Below are 20,132 nucleotides of genomic sequence, written 5' to 3'. Positions count from 1 at the left end.
AATAGATTGATACCAAGATCAAAGCAGTTGTAGATAAGCCACTGGTTAAAGTATAATGGCCATTTGCAGCTATCCAGCCTAACAATCCCAGTATTGCTGTCACCAACAATGGAGGTGGACCTGTGGGAAATTGTAGATGCCCAGCCACCTACCACAGAATCCAATGAAGGGCATATCTTTTACTGGACCAAGTTCTCCCAGTGAGGAAGTCAAGCTTTCCAGCCATACAGCACTCTCTTTCAGCTCTGGGAAACATACTTGCAAAGTCACACCTATAGGTAAGAAGGCAGGAAACTAAATAAGGAACACCTGGGGCTAATAAAAGATTTTTGGAGAGCCCAAGTAGAAATGCCCCTGAAAAGAAAGCATGCTTCAGAGGAAAGGAGCCTAAAGTGTAAATAGTTTCCAGGTGTGAAGACCTAGGCTATTATGAGCGAACTGGAGAAAAGACTGCTGAGCTCTCAAGACAGCAGAAAAGCCTGAGTATTTTTAGCAGAAGGTTCTGTTGATGGAACTGAAAGGAGCTTGTTTTGAGACCTTTTTAAGGTAGAAAATTTTAAACTGCTGTAAAAGTGCTCTATTTAGAAGGCTTAATTAAGGGGAAGTACTCTGCTGTAAAGTAGAGCCTTTGGACTCTTCTTGACTGGCTTTTCAACCTGATTGTTACCATATTTCATTTTGGGGAGGGGATGAGAGGCTTGTTGGAAGCTCTTAAATGAATAATTCTACTGAACTGAAGTAAAATTACTGGGGGGGTGGCGTCTGCAGAATGGAGTAATAGTTTAGCTTGTACATTTCTGCATGTACTATACTCTGCATATGTTTGAATAATGTTTACATTATGTGCATATACTCAATTCATACAGAAAAGTATAGGTACAAAATCATGGGTCCTAATTTGTAAATGTTAAATGTATTTTGACAGTACTCAAAAATGCCATCCTTATAAAATATATATGAGACAAGGTCACTGGTATGTATAATATGCAAGCTAATTTTTCTAAGCTTTCCTGAGAAGGACAATTTGCAAAGGTCATTGCACGTTGGAGTGTCACTGAACAGTTATTGTTTATGCATTTTTATTAAGACCTTGGAGTGCTGAATGGAAATGTACCAAGTAATTTGTAAGATTATAATAACAGCATTTAACAACCTGCCAGTAGCAATTATAAAATCAAAATGTACATGTCTTCACTTAACCAGGCATAGGTAGTAATTTCTGAACATAGTGCATATATTTTCAGATGTGTGCAAATATGTAGGGATAGTCATATAAAGCACCTTCTCCATGGAAGAGTGTTTTTGCAAAATGCAGTGTGTATATGATCTATTCAAGAAAAGATGGTTAAGTGATTTGGAGAGCCAGTAGAGGTCTGATTCAAAGGCTCTTGGACCAAAAAGTTCCAATTTTATTTCATGGGTTTAGGCTCAAGTGCATATAGAACAAGTTTGATATTATTTGCTTTACAATTTAATTCCCTGAGTGTCTTGCTTTTGTGGGTTTTTCCCCCAAAATAGTCCGTTGTACACTAATTTGGTTAATATCCTTAACTTTCTATATATTCACAATTTCAAGCATCTCCTTACCTAAATTTTTATCAAAATTGCTCTATATAGCACTGGCTTTGAATTAGGCAGACTGTAGTATGTGATGAGAATCAGAAAGAAACATGTTCATTACTGAAGTTGTGCATAAAATATGTTCATTAGGTTTCAGATCCTGCACACCCTCATGCACATGCTGTACTGCTACAAGATGAGTAGTTTTAAAGAGAAGCAATTCATGTTATTGATACCAAGTTCTGATGTAGAAAGGGGAGGGAAGAAAGAGAAGGCCAGCAAACAAAATAATCATTATTACTCTGTTCAAACATGAAGCCAAGGTCTTGATTTGAGACACATGGCAAGAGGGCAGAGGGTTATGACCAATTAATATGAATATTAATGTACATTTAAGCACATTAAGTGCTTTGCTGAACTGAGGCCTTGTTCCTGGACTTCTCTGTAAGACTGCCAAATAAGCTTTTCAGTAAGACACAACCAATGGAAAAAAATATTTTTAAAGGCACATTTGCCAAAAGGAGAAGCTGGTGTCTCTTTAAAAAAATGGGCACCTGGATTGACATGCCAAGTTTGTGCAGTCCAGGACAAATTAAAGCTTTCACAAAGCCAGAACAATATCAATTTTAACTCCTGCAACAAATTAACCTTCATATTACAATAATTTGTAAATAGCCAAACATAGGAGTATGGATTTAATAATTTCACAGTGGGAAATATTCATAGCTAATTACTCATTAGGAATTTATTATAATGTTTAGAACACACAGATACCCACTGAGAAAACAGAAAGACCAGGCTTCTGATGTACCTTGATTCAGTCTGCAATGCTCTCATGAAAGTCTTCATAAATTAATCTTGTTACTCTATAGATCAATGTGCACTTTTTCCATGAAGATGGCATTGGTTTGACTAATGGAATTAGCTAAAGATAGCGTATGTGCAGGGGGGGGGAGATTTTTCATTTTTATAAAATAATTGGCCACTAACATGCTTCAGAATTCCATTTCTTCACACTACTCAAACAGGGTAGATCTTCTAGAATGTTCAAGACACGGAGGCTTTTTGGGTTTTCATTACAAAAAAGCCTTCCAGTACCACACACTTCCTTCCAAAATGTTGATATACAGGTGGTTCCCGAGTTACGAATTCATTGACTTATGACCAACCTCCCATTAAGCACATCCCCGAGTTACGATCGTGCGATCTGCTCTTCTTATGAACAGCATGGTCACATGTAAATGAATGGGGTCCAACTTATGAACAGATTGAGTTATGACCAAGTGTTTTTTTTTTTTTTTATGTAACTCATTTGTAAGTTGGGGACTATCTGTACTTTGATAGTCAAAGACTATATAAGACCGGTTGCATTGGAGCTTTTATATTTCCAATATGTAATCTGTGAGGAAAACAGCTTTATGCAGTTGTTTGGGAGTTCAATAAATTTTTTCTGAAAGAAATGGAGAACTGGATATTCTTCAAGATGCTATTCTGTCTGAGAAAACTGAGATGCTGTTACTCCTCCTCCCATATTTTATGGTAAAGTCATAGGGTAAGTCAAGGAGTTCTTTTACTTGTGTTACCCACAATATTTGGGGGAGGGGTTGTTTTTTCCAGGATATACTTTTCCAGGATATACTTTTCCATACTTTTCCAGGATATACTTCAAGTGGAGTGTAGTGGCAGCCAACATGTCTCTAGTCCTTTATAATTATGAGTTGAAATTTATTGTAAACAAGCTCTTGCTCTGCTGGGAGTTATCAAAAAGATATGTGAAGGAGGTGAGCCAGGTGGACTTCCATTTCAGGCTATTAACAAACTTAAATCTATTTTTTCCATGTTCCTCCATATCTTGATATGTTCTTAAAGTCTGTCTTTTAATATTCATATTCATAATGGATCTCACACGACACTCTTTGAATCTAAGTGTACAAACCACACCCATGAGAATCCTGTAACCTGCTTCCTCCACACTGCTTCCTCTTCGTTGGGGCTCAGGCTGTCTTGTTAGTGTTGTAGCAGCTACATGGTCTGGTCCTGCTGGCAGCTCTGCCATGTGTGCTCTAGAAACTGAAGCATGGTGATTTATTGGGTCTGTGGGGTAAATACTGAGGGGAGGCCTTAGAGGATTGTAACGTGCGCTCCCGCTGTCGTAGCAGCTCCTTTCTATGAGATGAGCTTGTCTCTCTTGTTCAGGTTCTGCACTCTGGCAAATAGGGTCACAGCACCACTCAGGTTTGTTCTATTTGCCCCTCCTTGAGCAGAGGCATGGCTGCATGTTTTCATGACACTGTGTGCAAGGTTGCAATGAAATGACACTTGGATTGAGTCCCCTCAAATGGGGGAGACGGGACAGCCCTTGGTCATCACATTCATTCTGCAGTGCAATTAGATGGCAGCAGTTTATGCAGGGGCTGCCACTTTGACCCTCATGGGCAGCAGGAGCTGGTCAGAAGACCTGACCTGACCCAAGCTTACCTGAACTTATAGTTGGGTACTATCAGATAGCAAGGCTCTCTCATATACGTATATATTTTCTCTCTCTGTCACTGAGTGAAAATCCAGGTATTTCATATAAAGGAGACCAGCAATAGAGACCAGGTTCAAGCATCAGCTCTAGAATAGGAGCTGAGCCTAAGTCTTCCACACCCCCAGTCCAGGAATTCTTTTTTTTTTTTTTCCAACTTCTTTGATATAATGAATGTTAGAAAATGTTTGTGTGTTAAACTGAACCAACTCTTCATTTTTTCTTGGATGTGTCAGTGAATTAAAAATTAGTTATTCAATGAGCTCCTCTTATGAAAGAGAGCATAAGCAAGAGAAATAGTGCCCAAATTCAATCCAGGTTAATTTCAGAGCAACACATTTTTGCATTCTGGAGTGTTAGTGGCTTGCAAATGAAACTTTTTAGTGTAGGAAAAGCTTTGTGAAGCACGTAATTGCAAGAGACAGTATAATCTTGTCCCTTTGAGATCTCATCTGGGCCTGATGCCTCCATTCTCCCGAGTTCTTTGCTTTGAGGAGAGTGCTAAAGTTCTGGATTTGTTATATAGAATGGCCAGCAGTGTAAAGAAAAAAACATGGATCCGTTTATAAATGTCTTTAATATCTTTTTTAAACCTATAAATCATTGCTGAGGAGACTAACTGAATGATCATGAGGTTTCATTAAGCATGTCTTACACAGAGCAACAAAGAAATTGACCTAATATGCCTTTCTGACAGGTTTAGAAATATTTTGTTTTCAATTGCAAATATAACTCTATTTTTTTTTGTTGTTTTTTGTAATAATTATTCATAAACCAGTCCTGGGTTTCGGGGTTGTCTCTTTTGTCGTCATAAGTTCCTGGAAATTGGAAAAACCACTTCAAGCTTATAGGTTTCTCACTGTGACTATCCTTTATTCATGGATTGCTATTTTTAGTGTAATCTAATTCACATGGTTAGTTTCATCCTGACTGGATGATTAAACATATTAAATAAGATGTCAGAGAAGAAAGGTCAAGGAATAATGCATTCCCAGTATAGATTTTGGATGAATTACCATTCAAAAGCAAATATGTTGAACCTCTGTTTACTCCTCTTCACCAACACACAGTGGTCATATGACTAATACAATGGCCCTCTACAAATAGTAACAGAGTGGTTAGCACAGTTAATTGAATATATTCCCAAATCTGTTTTCTCTTTATTCAACCAACTATAACTTTAACCACTTTAATGACTCTGATTCCAGAACATTAAATCTGAATCAAATCTAATTTATACTTATGCCATAAAGTGACCTGCTTTTGGCCATTGTGTTCTACAGACAATCAGTGGAAATAAAAATCACAGAATAACTAGCTGGGTGTACTTCTCTTTCATACACAAAATTGAAAAGATGCTCCATTTTGCATATATTATCTCAGTGATCATCAAGATTCTCATTTAAACTAATCTGAGTTATATTTACATTTTAAGGAGTTTATTTTTAAACATCTACCACTTTTAATAGTTTGAGTATTTACTATTAACTTAAATAGCTGACATTTCTGTGTGCTTACAACTTCTTTCATATGGTGATGGAGATTTAATTTAATATAAAGCTAGGTTTTTCAAGCTTTAGATCAGTAAAGTAGGCTAATATGCCAAAAAACTATATAATAGATTTTTGCTGAACATTGTTCTAACATACATTAGCTGTCAGTGGCTGCCAAAGCCATTGTGGGAGCTGGTGATTCATCACTCACAATGACAACTTGCCTATTACTCTATACTTGCTGCCTGATGATGGTTTAGAAATAACAAGGTGAAAGGGGATTCTTAAAGGCTAACCAAACTAGATACAGGGCTACTTTGTGCTTACGTCCCTAATGCAAAACATCCTTTATGTGCCAGTGGAGAAGGCCCACAAAAGAATGGGGGTGGAACTGCTGGCAAAAATAAATCTTATTTTTTTTTTTTTGGGGGGGGGGGAGGAGGGAGTGTCTTTTCTTTTCCGTAACCCTGCACATGCAATAGATACGGGTCTGTGTAACTGGCAGGTGCTGCTTGTAGTCTATCTGAATGTCACCTCAAGGGCTTTTAGCAAAGGGCTAAAGTCAATCATTTGACTCCTAAGTTCCCTTGGAAGAGTGTGGGGGAGGGGAGGCTATTAGTTAGGTGAGATCTTAACAGACTTTTGAAAGAGATTGGTGGAGCTGACACATGAAGTCAGCTGATACATGATACACTTGCTGAAACTTCGGAACTTTATGAAGGAAAATCTCTGCTACTACACTTGAGTGTTCCATGCCTTATTTCTTGAACCTCCCTGTTTTTTAAAAAACCCTCTGGGAAGTCTGTTCTCCCTAGAAGATCACTGACATTGACTATTGGAGTGTGCTTGCTTGCTTTAGACCTCTGCAGGCTTCACATTGTTGGTGGGGAAAAAAATCCCCCCATAATGAATCTGCATTGTGCCTGAGGCCTGGGTGGATAAGAGGCAGAGATGCTTCCTGTTAAAGCGTGAAGTGAACTGTGGACCAGTATCTCCTTCATCAGCCTAAAGTGAAATAGAGATGTCTGCCTCTTTGAGCTTGAATAAATTTGAGAGGAGTTGGTGACTTGTCAAACCTAAAAGCCTGGTCTTGAAGCACGAGTGGTATGAATGAAAAATTCGAGGAATTCAAAGTAGTCTGCAAGCAGCTACTCGGGCATGTCTGTGGCTTAATGGGGTCCTGTTATAGCAGCCAGCAGAGCAAGACTGCTAGCACTAATATGCAGCACATTTCAGGTTATGTCTACCCTACAGAGGGTTTTTCTTGTTTTGTTTTGGAAAAATGGGCATTTTTCCAGGGAAAAACTTCACTAACGTACACACTGCAATCATGTTCTTTTGGGGAAAAAAAATTGCAAGAACAGAGGGTTTTTTCTGGCATTGGTAAACCTCTTTGTATGGGGAAGAAGCCTTTTTCCAAAAGAGCTCTCTTGGAAAAAGGTGTGTGTGGACACAAAAAAGGAAGTTTTTTCTAAAAAAGAGGAAAAAGCAGATCTTCCTCCCCCCGCCCCCCCTCCCATGCACTTTGGCAGGGTGGATGCTGTCTTTTGGGAGAAGTTTTTTTTTTTTCAGAAGATCTCTTCCAGAAAAGCTGCTTCTGAAAGAAACGGCAGTCTAGACGTAGCCTCACAGTTTTGTTTCTTTGGATGAAACCAAACTATTAAACTGAAAGAGCAAATAGCTGTTCCCTATGATAAAACAGAAAAGGGAAATAAAATGGGACATTATGCAGCTTCATCTACTATATATTTGAGTGAGTTTGTATCTGTCTGTCTGTTCAAGAACTCCTAAACAGAGTGATGACCACCACATTCAGTCTATATCATAATGTAAAGTAAAGATTTGGTTGTGCCAGGAAAATGGGATGTACCTGGAATGTGATTGTCTTCTCATAAAGCCATACAGAGAAGAGATAGAACTACCAGGCAGGAAAGAGGCTGGCTGGGGGTGGCCTTCTCCCACACCCTCCTTTTAGGACTGCCATAGCCTGGAGCCTCCCTCCTCCCAGGCACCCTTTAGGTAGTGAGAAGGGGGCTGAAGCACATGTGCACACTCACTCACTTCAATTCATATGGGAACATTGTTGGCTGTTGCCATTTGTCCAGGAATGAGGGGGAAGTGCACAGTTTCCTACATTCCTGGTTGGGGAGGGCAGATGAATAAATTCATTCCTCTACTGGCTGTACTTGCTGAAGCTTCAGCAACCATGGAGACACACTTCTCACTTGATGCCAGTTGCTGTGGTGAAAGAAGGCTGGGGTTGTCCTCTCTCCCTAGGGCAGCCTGCATACTGAACCCCTCATCCCCAAAGCAATGATTTAAATGATGCATGTACATCTTCATCTTTTTTTCCAATAAGCACACATGAATTGAGTTAAGGACCCGAGCAATACGAGGTAAATGTCCAGAAGATGGGGAAACTCATGCTGTAAATTCTGAAGTGAAATCAGTGCGCTGTTCTGTTTCCTCACCACATAATGGCTAAGCTAAACATAAATGGCTAAACCTAAATCTCTAAAACTGCCGAGTGGATCTGTTTTGTGACCGTTTTGAAGAGTAATCTTTTTCTAGTGTGGGTGAATACATTCCAACCTCTGTATTAGTGATACATTTGTAATTCTAATGTAATTGAATATCCGTAACTGCTATTGGAGCAATTCAGATCACTAAGCAAAGTTCAGAATGCTAGCCTGGAGAAATGACAGTGAATCATCTATTTTAAAATTGACTTGTGAGAGTAGAATTGAAAAAATCTCAGCAAAGTTTGGCCCATAGACATGGCCATGTATACGATACCATCTGCACACATTCACGTACTAATAACTAGATCCCTGTACCAATACAAAATGGCTGCATCTAGATTGGCATGATTTTCCGGAAATGCTTTTAACAGAAAAGTTTTTCGCTTTTTCGCAAAAGTACTTTTTGCGGAAAAGCGTCCGTGCCAATCTAGACGCGCTTTTCCGCAAAAAAGCCCCGATCGCCATTTTCGCGATCGGGGCTTTTTTGCGGAAAACAAATGTAAGCTGTCTACACTGGCCCTCTTGTGCACAAGCTTTGCGCAAAAGGGACTTTTGCCTGAACGGGAGCAGAATAGTATTTCCGCAAGAAGCACTGATTTCTTATAGTAGGAAGTCAGTGCTTTTGCAGAAATTCAAGCAGCCAGTGTAGACAGCTGGCAAGCTTTTCTGGAAAAGCGGCTGATTTTCCGGAAAAACTGGCCAGTCTAGACACAGCCAATATGTACCAACATCTTCATCCACAAAAATGGTTAGTTAATATCCACATCCACAGATGCAGATATCTACAGATATTTGCAAATGTGCAGGTTTCTAGATATACAATTTATATCCATATACACAAAAATAAGCCACAGATATCTGCATCCACATCTACAAATGTGGATAAAAACAGATTTGCAGGGCTCTACTAATAATCAAATATTGGGTCCTTAAGTCAAAGCTGTGTTATGGACGGATGCCTTGTGAAACGTTACTCACAAATGTAGTAAACATTATGAGCAAATAAAAGAAGCTAAAAGTACTCTTCTAAACCTGCAAATTTGGGGGTGGTATAATGAAAGTTAGATTTTTCTTAGCCAAGCACTGAATTTTGATCATAGCAATGATATGTCTCCCAAATAATAGAATGTAAGTTGATTACATGAACAGTAAAAAGTCACTTTTTAGTATGTAGATTATTCTGAAAACTGGGAGATGCTGCTTTTTACTAGAATCTTATGAACAGTCAATTTCTTTGTCATGATATTTGGGGAGCACAGATGCCAAAACAGGTTCTGTACTGTAGAAATCACACCTAAGAGGAGTTACCTATCAGAAATTCCTGTATACTTATACAAGGAGTGAATCTAAAATAATTTTTCAATATTTTCATATTCAAACTGACTGCTTTCAGCTACTTTGAAAGTTCCAGCTGTTATTATAGAGTGTGATATGACATGCCTTGTCAGGCATATAAAGTAATGTTATATGACTCCAAGCTGAGGACCTTAGAATGCAATACTTCATAATATCCTATGTCAAAAAGTGAATTTGTAGAGATGCCAGTTTCTGAGAAGAGTTAACCAATATATACAACTAAAAAAAACCCAAATACTTTTTCTGACATTTAAAAAAAAAAAAACCCCAAAACCCCACAATTTACAATGCAGGAAAATGCGTCTTGTTGTCTATGTAAGTGTGTGGATCAGTCGTCTCTGTGCAACTATTTTTCTAAGCAATGATTTTCAAAATTATTTTGAATTTTTTTTCTACAATAGCTGAAGTTATCAATCTTTCAAAATCACTACCAACACTTTTAATTTATCAAAAATATCTTCACATCAAGAGTTTGGAAAACAAAACTGATCTTCTTTAGGAAACTATCTCAAACACTGATTAAATTATTACAGAAATTTCAATAATCCATTATCAGGATTTTTTTTTCAAAAATCAGAACTTGTTTTGCACAAAAAAACTAACCTTTTCAGTTAGGGAGGAAAACAATTTTTTTTCATTGTTTCCCTTATGTGAAAAGCTGTACCAGTCTGGCAGCAGCAAATAGGCTTTAACCACTTACTGAGGATTTCTCTATGTGGAGAAGGAAGTTGAGCAATCCTTCCTATGGGTATGCACTAATCAGCCATCTAAAGTCTCTAGGTATATATGTTCCAGGTTTATAATCTGAGATCAGATAGATTATGCTTCTAATGCTTCATTGGTAACAGATGAATCTAGTCTGTGTACCAAAGTTGTTTTGTGGATGGAATCCTGGACTGAATCAAGCTATTTTTCTCCCCACACTGTCAAGCAGGTGTAGTTAGGTCAGGTAAGTTGACTCTTTTTTTTTTTTTTTTTTTTTTTTTTTTTCTAACTTACTGCTGGAGCCTTGAGTAGTTACTTGAGGCAATCTAACAGTTTCCATCATAGAAACATTTAAAACATATTACTGTAGGGAGGTGAAGTGGGAGAGTGCTCTTGAACTGCTCAGTGATGAGGTGACACTTTAAGCCATCATTCTATTCTCAGCCACAAGATTGGTGTCCTTTTCTTCATCCCTCCTTTTAGGAGCAGCAGACATTAGATGGTGGTTTTTTTTTTTTTTTTTTTTTTTTTTTTTGGTCCAATTATTTCATTTTAATGACTTTTTTTTATCAGTTTCTTGCATTTGATTCATTGCATGGTATCTCATTTGCTTTGTGGTAGGGGTTTTGTTTTTAACCTATTGCATCATAGGAATCAGTGTACAGGCAGTCCCCGACTTACGCGGATCCGACTTATGTCGGATCCGCACTTACGAACCGGGCTTTCTCGCCCCGGAGGTCGAGGTAGCGGATTGCTACCTGCGAGCTCCGGGGCGAGAGAGCCCCGTTCGTAAGCTGCTCCGGTGCCCCTGGTCTGCTGGAGACCGTCTCCAGCAGACCAGGGGCACTGGGCAGGTTCCCGCGCTTCTGAGGCTTTGCCAGAGCAAAGCCTCAGAAGCGCGGGAACCCACCCGCTGCTTCCGCTTCAGTCCCGGTGCCTGTGGTCTGCTGGGGACCGTCTCCAGCAGACCACAGGCACCGGGATTGAAGCCGCAGCCACGGGGGGGTCCCGCGCCTCTGAGACTTTGCCAGAGCAAAGCCTCAGAGGCGCGGCACCCCACTGCTGCTGCGGCTCTGCTCCCCGTGTCCCTGGTCTGCTGGGGGGGGGCGCGGCTAGTGTGCCCCCCCCCCCCAGCAGACCAGGCTTTTGTTTTGGACCCTGGAGCAGAGCAGCTGGGGCGCTGCGGATTGGTCCTGCAGCGCCCGCTCTGGGCACTACTGGACCAACCCGGCAGCACCCCAGCTGCTCTGCCCCAGGTCCTGATTCAGCCGCTGCTGGTCAGTTTCAGCAGTGGCTGAATCAGGACGCCTGGGGCAGAGCAGATGGGGTGCTGCTGGGTTGGTCCAGTAGCACGGAGGAGCGGTGCTACTGGAGCAACCCAGCAGCACCCCAGCTGCTCTGCCCCAGGCTTCCTGGAATCAGCGCTGATCAGTTTCAGCAGCAGCTGACTTGGGGAAGCTTGGGGTTCTTAAGTTGAATCTGTATGTAAGTCAGAACTGGCGGTCAGTTTCAGCAGCGGCTGAATCTGGACGCCAGTTCCGACTTACATACAGATTCAACTTAAGAACAAACCTACAGTCCCTATCTTGTACGTAACCCGGGGACTGCCTGTAGAATTTCTTTTTCCAAGCTGTAGCAGATTGTGATTCATAGCAGAGTTCTCCCCGTGTACTCTTCTATCTCACCCCTACCAATCCACTTTGCCACTCAAGCATCATCTTTGCCTCATTGAGAGCTTCCATCTGCTGTAGGGTTTCCAGTTTTGGTTGGATGTATTCCTTTGGAGGTTTTATCACATGATAATCTTTAAAGGTTTAGCTTTAATTCCTGGGGACTGCAGGACAATTCTGGAAGGTAACCTGATGCCTGATTCAATTCCAGATGGTTGAGCCTACAGCTATCAATATACTGCTGGTAAACCACATTTGCCTGGGCTGTTCAGCTTTTATGGTTTTAAAACCAAGGAGCAGAATTGGGTGCATTTTAGATCTGAGGCCCTGCCAGTCCTGGTTTTCATTCATATGATTCTTGTATGTTTTCACCCTGTCTGTACATGTACAAATTTTTAAGTTAGGTTTGCAAACCCACTTCCCACAGCATTTTGTTTACATTTATGTAAGTTATCTTGACTGTTTCCAAGCTTAGAAACCACTAACTCTAATGACAAAGTAGTGGCTCTAAAAATCAGTCTCTCCCTCTTTCTCTTCCAGTGTGTATGGAAAATGGGCAGTGCTGAGAATGGGACTGTTTTTTTCCATGGAAGAGAGGGGAGAGTGGAAGGATGTGATACTAAGAGTGGCCACTGGGGACAACTTCAGCATAAAGACAGTGGTCAGCAGGGCTGCAGTTCTATCATCTTGCCTGCTGCTAGACCAAGTAAAGAGCCCCTCTGTCCCAAACTGGGAGTTTACCCCTCCCCCAGGCCTGTGGGGAGTCTGCAGGACATGGGGGGGGGGGAGCCCACTGGAGAAGGAGACAGAACCCGGCCCCTCCCCAGATAGCCTCAGGGGTATTTTTTTGAGGAACAGAGGAGATGGGGATTGGGGGGGGTGCAGTTTCAGTATAATGTCTTTTATTGGCAATGTGACCATGATCATGTTTCCAGATAATTCAGTCCTGAATTATCTGGAAACAATCTAGACTCATGTAATTTTTCTAACCACTTACCTTATTTATTTTTAATATATACTTGGAAACTGAGAACTTTTCAAAATTCAAGTAATAAATTGAAAGACTCCATTCTGTTTCTCCAGTATGGCAATTAACTTAAGATGAAAATTGCCCCTTCAGATAACAGAAGGGAGAAGCGGTGATTTTTCTTTAAATTGTAGGTTTTCCTTTAAAGACTTTATAGTTTACTGAAGAAAAAGTCTACCATGTATTGCTTCCTTCAGATGATAAATGTGATCTGAGGACCACACAAACATCTCACCATAAAAACAATTTGATATATAGTTACACTTCTGTTTTAAAATGGCTCTAACATACTTTGTTAAATGTATGAGAGTTCTAAGTCTTCAAATGAGTAACTTCTGTTCACCAAAAAAAAAAAAATCCCAGATAAAGTAAGTGATCGCAGGAGCTGGTAAAGAACAAGACATGACACTAAATTAGGACACTTATGTCCAAAACTATCTACATGTATGTATCTATCTTGGAAGCAATATTCCTTCTAAATATATGCACATGTGGGTTATGCATCCTGCTTGAGATACTGCAGAGAGAAATGCTTCTTCTAAGAAAGACCGTACACATGTTCTTATGACATCTAAAATTAATGTCACTAAAATTAATGTTTAAAATTGCCCAACCCACCCCCATCTCTCAAGTTCCTGCTTTCAAAAAAAAAAACCACAACCCTTCAAACAGACTACAAGGAGAAACTGCTGAACTGGAATTCTTATTCAAATTAAGATACACTCAACAAGGATTAGACACATGGAATTGTTTTCACATTACAATAGGTAATTTCCATTCATATTAGGAATGTTAAAATGCAGGAAATTGTGTAATCTGAGCAGTTACTTGGTTACATGCACCCATAGTGTGAGGTGACAGCCAGCTCCCAGAGTGGGCTGCTGTTCCATGTTCCTGCCTCTGCATCAGAGGCAACAGCGCACAGCAGCAGCTGGCTCACTAGGAGCCAGCTTTTAATCAGGGAGCTGGTTGCAGCCACCACACTGCTGACTCTGAAACAGAGCTGGCTCCCCAGGGGTGGGGACGGAGCCTGAATATAACTATTAACAGTAACTGATTATGCTCAGGATTATCGGTTATTGTTTAAAAGATTATACTTTTTCATCCTTAATTCAGATACTCGCATCTTCTCAGCATTGTTGGACATGCGCCACTTCCACTCTTACTTAATTAGCCCTGATGTCACACTCCCATCTCTGTATTCCTTTCTTTCTCTCTCTCCCCCTCCCTTCATCTGAGGAAGTGAATTGTAGCCAGCAAAAGTTTATGCTCTAAAATCCTAATAAATGTGTTAATCTTTAAAGTGCCACCAGACTCCTGGGGTGTTTTTTTGTTTGTTTTTTTCAGTTATGATAGAAGGTTGTCTGCAATCCAATCTACAACTATTAATATTATAGCTTCTAAAAGTCTCTTCCTTCTAAATTATCTTGGCTTAATGATAATTTGCAACAGGAAAAAAGAAGGCAAGAAGATTAGAGCAACAAATATATGAAGAAATCACATAACTCAGTAGAAAATTATACCTTTTTTAACAGCTTTTTGTTGAAAGGGATAGAAGCAGAGGCAAGGGATTTATCCAATACCATTTTATAGAATCAATTAAAGGAATTCACCTTGTTTGCTATGATTGGTTACATTAGAGAAATACAGTACTTCTTAAATATGCTTTGAGCTTATCATAGTACAAAGTTCACTAAACTGCTGTATTTGCCATTTATTTTAAAACTGGTATACATCTGCTGTCAGCCATCAGTTTCATTATATCTCATGTTATAATCACTTATGAAACATGATTGCCAGAAATATGGGAGAAGTACTTTCTTAAGAACTGGAGATACAAACAATAAATCAGAACTAAAGGTGCCTCTCCTTCACTTCAGAGTGTCAATACAAATAAAAACATCCGCCGCAACTATTTTTCTGATTTGGGGACCCTCTGTGTATTTATGGACCTTAGGTATGTTTAAAGATTGTTATGGGTATATATTCCGCTAAAACATCCATCTGTAAACTTTTTGTCTCTAATCTTTTCTCTCTTTTTTTCATTTATGTATTGGTGTGGTATCTCGTTCTGCACTCCCATCAGCAAAGCACTGAAGCACTTGCTTAAATTTCATTGAGACACAAGTATGACCTAAAATATTTTGACTTGGACTCTAATCCTTCTTTACGTCTGTCCAGATCATCCTCCCTCACACATGAAAAACCCATAGGTCACCTACACCTCTAAGATTACACAGAATTCACTCTGTTATCCTGTTGGGTGGGTCAGGATTTACCTACCTGACTCTGAAGACTGCAGGGACCACTTCCAAACCTGAAGAAGCTCCAATGATCTCATGTCTATTTGTTCCATATGCCACCCCGTCTATTCCCACTGGCTTTGTCCTTTGTTATGGTTCCCCCTGTATCTTTGGTATCATGACTCCACTGGAGCTATACTACTGAAACTGTCTAATGTTGCAGTTCATATGCTTTGATTAAAGTCATATATTTAATCGAGCAAGATGAACATGAATCCTGGAATCAGTTTAGTGTAGAACGTGGTCTTGTGAACTTATGTACCTCTAGTATTGCAAAAATAAACAGTCACTTGCATTCATCAAGCACTGTGCACAATTAATAGTTTGTCACTTTTCATCTTAAACATATAGAAATTTGTAACCATTCTGGCAGCAAGGTTTAGGCGAAGAACAATCAACCTGACAGTTATCAGAGCTATTAGACATCCAGGAAGACACACAATGTATTACTTAAGTATACAGATTGGTTTTGCTTCCTGGAATGGAGCAATTGCCACTGGAATAAAAATAACACACCACATAGTTGAGATCAACTGATGGCAACTAGACTCTATGAATTGCCTGCCCAGTACACATCATGTAAATAAATTTGGGGGAAATAAATTGGGGGAGGGGGGTGGGAATCCTTAGTCCATGCATTTATTTACTTCCACCAGGAAAATAAAACTTAAATCCAAATCTTCCTGACTGCTAAGAAATGTTAGTATTTTACAGTAATCAAATTAGTGCAGCTGATAGGAGCAGCATGAAATGTGTTCTTACTCTGGCACACTGAAAAGAACATCAAGACAAAGCTATAACAATATATATAAAAATCTACTTCAATTTATTTGATTCATGGATATTTTTAAAATGCACAAAACTTAGTGATATGATGATCTCATGTCACTGGTGAAGAGGATTCGGAATAGCTTTTTTTTTTTTTTTTTTTTTTTTTAAACTGATACTGATTTAAAAAAAAAAACCCTGAAGCTTCAGTTAGTGGTTAAATTGAAATTTGTCAAAACAAATTTCAAAGATATCTCAATTCTTTATGTATTCCATTATATGAATGGAGCTAGTCCGTGGTGTTCTGATAAGGCAACGTATTGATTAATACTTGTGGGTTAGAAGTGTTCATTGCTTCATATCCGCCTTTGATATGAAACAATATCACATCTGAATTGTTTTAAGAGAAAACCAACAGGTCTTTCTACAGGAACCATTATTGAAATAGTAATCTGAAAATAGGGGCAAGGTATTTTATACTGACATACAATATATCAGTCTCTTAATTGGTTTTTATTCTAGTTTGACTCAATGCACTTCTACAGAAAAATTAAATCTACATGAATAAAATACACAGATTATCCACAACTCTACAATGGATCAATACAAATCATCATTTGTTGTTTTTTATGCATTGTGCAGATTGGGGAAAGCAATAAAAAGGCAGTGTGCCAGGGTTAGCCCCTAATGGGCTGCTGTAGCTATATTTATCTGTATCTCTGTAGTTATGGGTGACTGCAGCTCTTGTTGGCCACGGAGGGTTATTCTCTGCCAATGGGAGCCGCGAAAAGCAGTGTCCCAGTCCGCACTGCTTCCCATAGCTCCCATTGGCCAGGACCATGGTAGGCAAATCCAGTGGTGGCCCCAGAGGCGCTAACCCTGGTGAACTGGATCTGGCCCACAAGCCAGTATTTTCCAACCCCCTATTGTAGACAAAGTCTAAAACCAGTAGTGCTCGTGCCCACAGGCAGATGCCCACATAGGTGCCTGTGGAGCCTAAATGTGGCTTTTAGCTGCCCTAATTCCTTTGTAGATTTGGGCCATACTGCCTATGTTACTATGGTGTGTCTCACCTAATCCATAGACTTTTTGTTTTTTGTTTTTGTTTTTTTATAAAGGAGGTTTTGTTTTCTTTGACCATGACCATATGTAGCATATGAGATTTCATAAGCTAATGTATTGCTGACATTTTGGTTCTGCTTGCAGAGAGGTTGTGGTACTTTGTAGAATGTCTGTCAAGTTCTGTGTACTGTTTGGTTGTACAAGCACAAGTGTGATATACGATGTGAAAGAAACATATCCATTTTGTAGCAGGAACTTAAGGTCATGAATAAGCTATAAAATCTAGAACTGGGTGGAATTTTGAGAGGCTATCAAATCCAGTGCCCAGTACTTATGGCTAGACCATGCACCATCTGACTAACCCTGACCAGTGTTTGTCTAACCTGCTCTTAATCTGCAATGATGGAGATTCCACAACCTCCATAGACAATTTATTCTAGTGGTTAACCACCCTGACTATTAGGAATAAGAACTAGTCATTACTAAATATGAGTGATTAGGATCCCGACACTGGATCTCACATGCTCCCATTACAACAAATTATGGGATTTTAATATCTCAGGTTGTAACAGAGATTCTTGGCTCTTCCTTCAGTGAATGTGGCAGTCTACCTTTGTAAGTTTTCTGGATTTTGAACCTCCCCTAGTTAACTAGTGAGCTGGACTTGTACTCTATAACCAGTATCATTCTAGCCAAAATAATCGCAGGTTTTCCCTAACCTAAATACACAAATTCAGTAAATCAAAAGGGAAAATGTGGGGACGGGGATATTCAATGGTGGTTGTTTTTTGTTTTGTTTTGTTTTGTTTTTCCCCTCCGTGTGGAGATTTATAGGAATAAAATGTTTGTTTAGATGAGGATTGTGTTGTACCAGTGTGGGGAAAGAGAGGAGATATAATTTATAAAATCATAACTCTGCAGTAGCCTCAAAGCAAGGGTCTAGAATTTGTTCGTAACACAGCTGGAGTACAATCTGCATTCATGCTAAAAATGGCCACATGCTATGTTACAAGAACAAATTGTGTAAATTATAATTCAGAGTATGGACAGAGCCTTAATATGGTGACTGATTTTTGTACAGAGTGCCTAAATCTCAGCCTTAATGGAGAATTATTTGCAAGCTGGGAAATATAAAAACAACTATGAATTGGCTAATGGCTACAACTACAGTGGGCATTACAATCCAATTACATTTAGTAGGCTGAATTTTTTTTTTTTGGGGGGGGAGAAGTGGTTTTAAAATGAGATTATGAATAATTCTGTACATTTAAACTTGAACAGCAAGATAGGATATCTACTTGATTCACCATTTTTAATGGGGAAGTAAATGTTATAACAAGATTCTAGTGACAGATACAGTCCATCTGATACTCCCTGTTTAGATTAGAGACAGGTAAAATTTACTGTGTGGTATGCTTTATGGAAAGCTTTAAGTGACTGACACATACTGTGGTATATTTTGCTAAGTTACTCTACTTTCTTTTATAATTTCAAATATTGGCATTAGTTCACCTTTTCCCTTCAAACTGAGGTGTATCCTTCTGTTGCTATGAAGGGTGATGAAATGGGAAAGGTAAGGAAAGCTTTGAGTGCCACCCACAGAAAGGGTTGTAGAGAATAATGTCTCTTTCAGGAGTGAAGAAGTTAACACAAAACAGGCATTTTGTTGTGAGATGCTAGAGGAGAGTTGTCTACCATGAGCACCTGGAGAAAGGTTTGGAGACTGAGGCCTGAAACCACTCAAGGGAAATTAATAGTTGTGACTGAATTGATATGGAATAGACAATGTAATGGATGAGACTAGCAAGACTGGTGAGGTCTAGAAAAATGACTGAAGGACTAAGTGATAGAAATGTAGCCGTGTTAGTCTGGTGTAGCTGAAACAAAATACAGGACTATAAAGGACTAAGAGTTCCCTGTTCCTCAAAGCTGCTGGGAGAAGGGGAAAATCCACCCATAGGGACAGGAGGATTTCAACAAGAGAGAGAGGAAATAAAGATGACTTTAATCTCTCTTGAAATCATGTGGTCCTGAGGGCAGCTAGGAACAGTAATTTAAAGTGACTACAGGGATGATCTAAATTAGTTTTTTCAAGCTTTGCCCCACCTCCCTACATACATTTCCTGGTGCACTCCATAGAGAAGTCTGCAGCTGCTTTAAGCCCAACTTGTGCTGCTGCAGTAGTACTAAAGTACCTTAACAATGGTCAGAGAATCAGAGCTGATGGGAGGGGGCAACTGTACTCCAGGCCCAAGCTCCTGCGGGGGGAGCAAAGTATCTGTAATGTCTGTGTAAATAAAAGTGAAATAAATGGGAGTGGTCATGATGTACCAGGATCTAAATTTCTCTCAGCGGGCTGCCTTGCTTTGGGAATCTAAGGAGCCTTGTCCTCTCCCTCTAGTACAATGAAGAAGGGACCATATAATTTGTCTCCTAAAACCCTCATGTGCAGGAGAATATTGAGATGACGTGGTGGTTTCACCTCTTAGAGATGTGACAGGGAATGCCACCATACTCTCTCTAATGCTCAGAAGGCACTATGCATTGAGATGCTCTGGTCACGAAACTGACAGATGTAGCAGTATAGGTGAGCCTTACTGGAACCATAATTTGCCCCTTCGTGTATATGGTAGTTGATGTTAATAATCTTAACTGTTACTAAATCTAATATAAACAAATTTTAACAGATGTGGTTACTAGTGAACTAAATACATTGGAAGGAAACTTTATCCGTTTTGAATTCCATTTTTAGCATATAAGATAATCAGTGATTGTGATAATTAATCTGTGTTGTCCTGTCTTAGGTCTTTCCTCTAGAATTGTTCAGATAAATCCAAATGATATTTGTCTTGTTAGATTGAAAAACTGCACACTCTTTGGAATGAGAACAAGAAGGCATCCTGTGGCACCTGAGGATGCATCTAGACAGCACACTTATGTCAGAATAAGCACTTATTTGGCACTGTCTACACAGCGCCAAATTTCAAAATAAGGCACTTTTCCGACAAATCCCTTAATCCTAGCGGAACAAGGGTTACAGAGATGTCAGAATAGCACACCTGCTATTTCAGGATCGCAACGCAGTCTAGTTTGTTACAGCCACCAGTCCTGGCTCTCTGTTCTGTGCTGTTTAGCGCTA

General features: G+C 39.6%; 1 long non-coding RNA gene across 2 annotated transcripts in view; it reads left to right on the top strand.

Moving 5' to 3' along the window:
- The first annotated feature begins 411 nt into the window (after positions 1–411).
- The window catches only part of LOC149524529 (uncharacterized), a 45,159-nt gene continuing 25,438 nt past the window's right edge, over positions 412–20,132 (top strand). For both annotated transcript variants that reach the window (XR_016349425.1, XR_016349426.1), the window contains exon 1: positions 412–546. This is a non-coding gene — a long non-coding RNA (uncharacterized LOC149524529). The remainder of the gene's footprint in view (positions 547–20,132) is intronic.

Source organism: Pelodiscus sinensis, chromosome 4 (assembly GCF_052426305.1).
Source record: "Pelodiscus sinensis isolate ZL-2025 chromosome 4, ASM5242630v1, whole genome shotgun sequence".
Lineage (NCBI taxonomy): Eukaryota > Metazoa > Chordata > Testudines > Trionychidae > Pelodiscus > Pelodiscus sinensis.
This window is presented reverse-complemented; position numbering and strand designations above follow the sequence as displayed.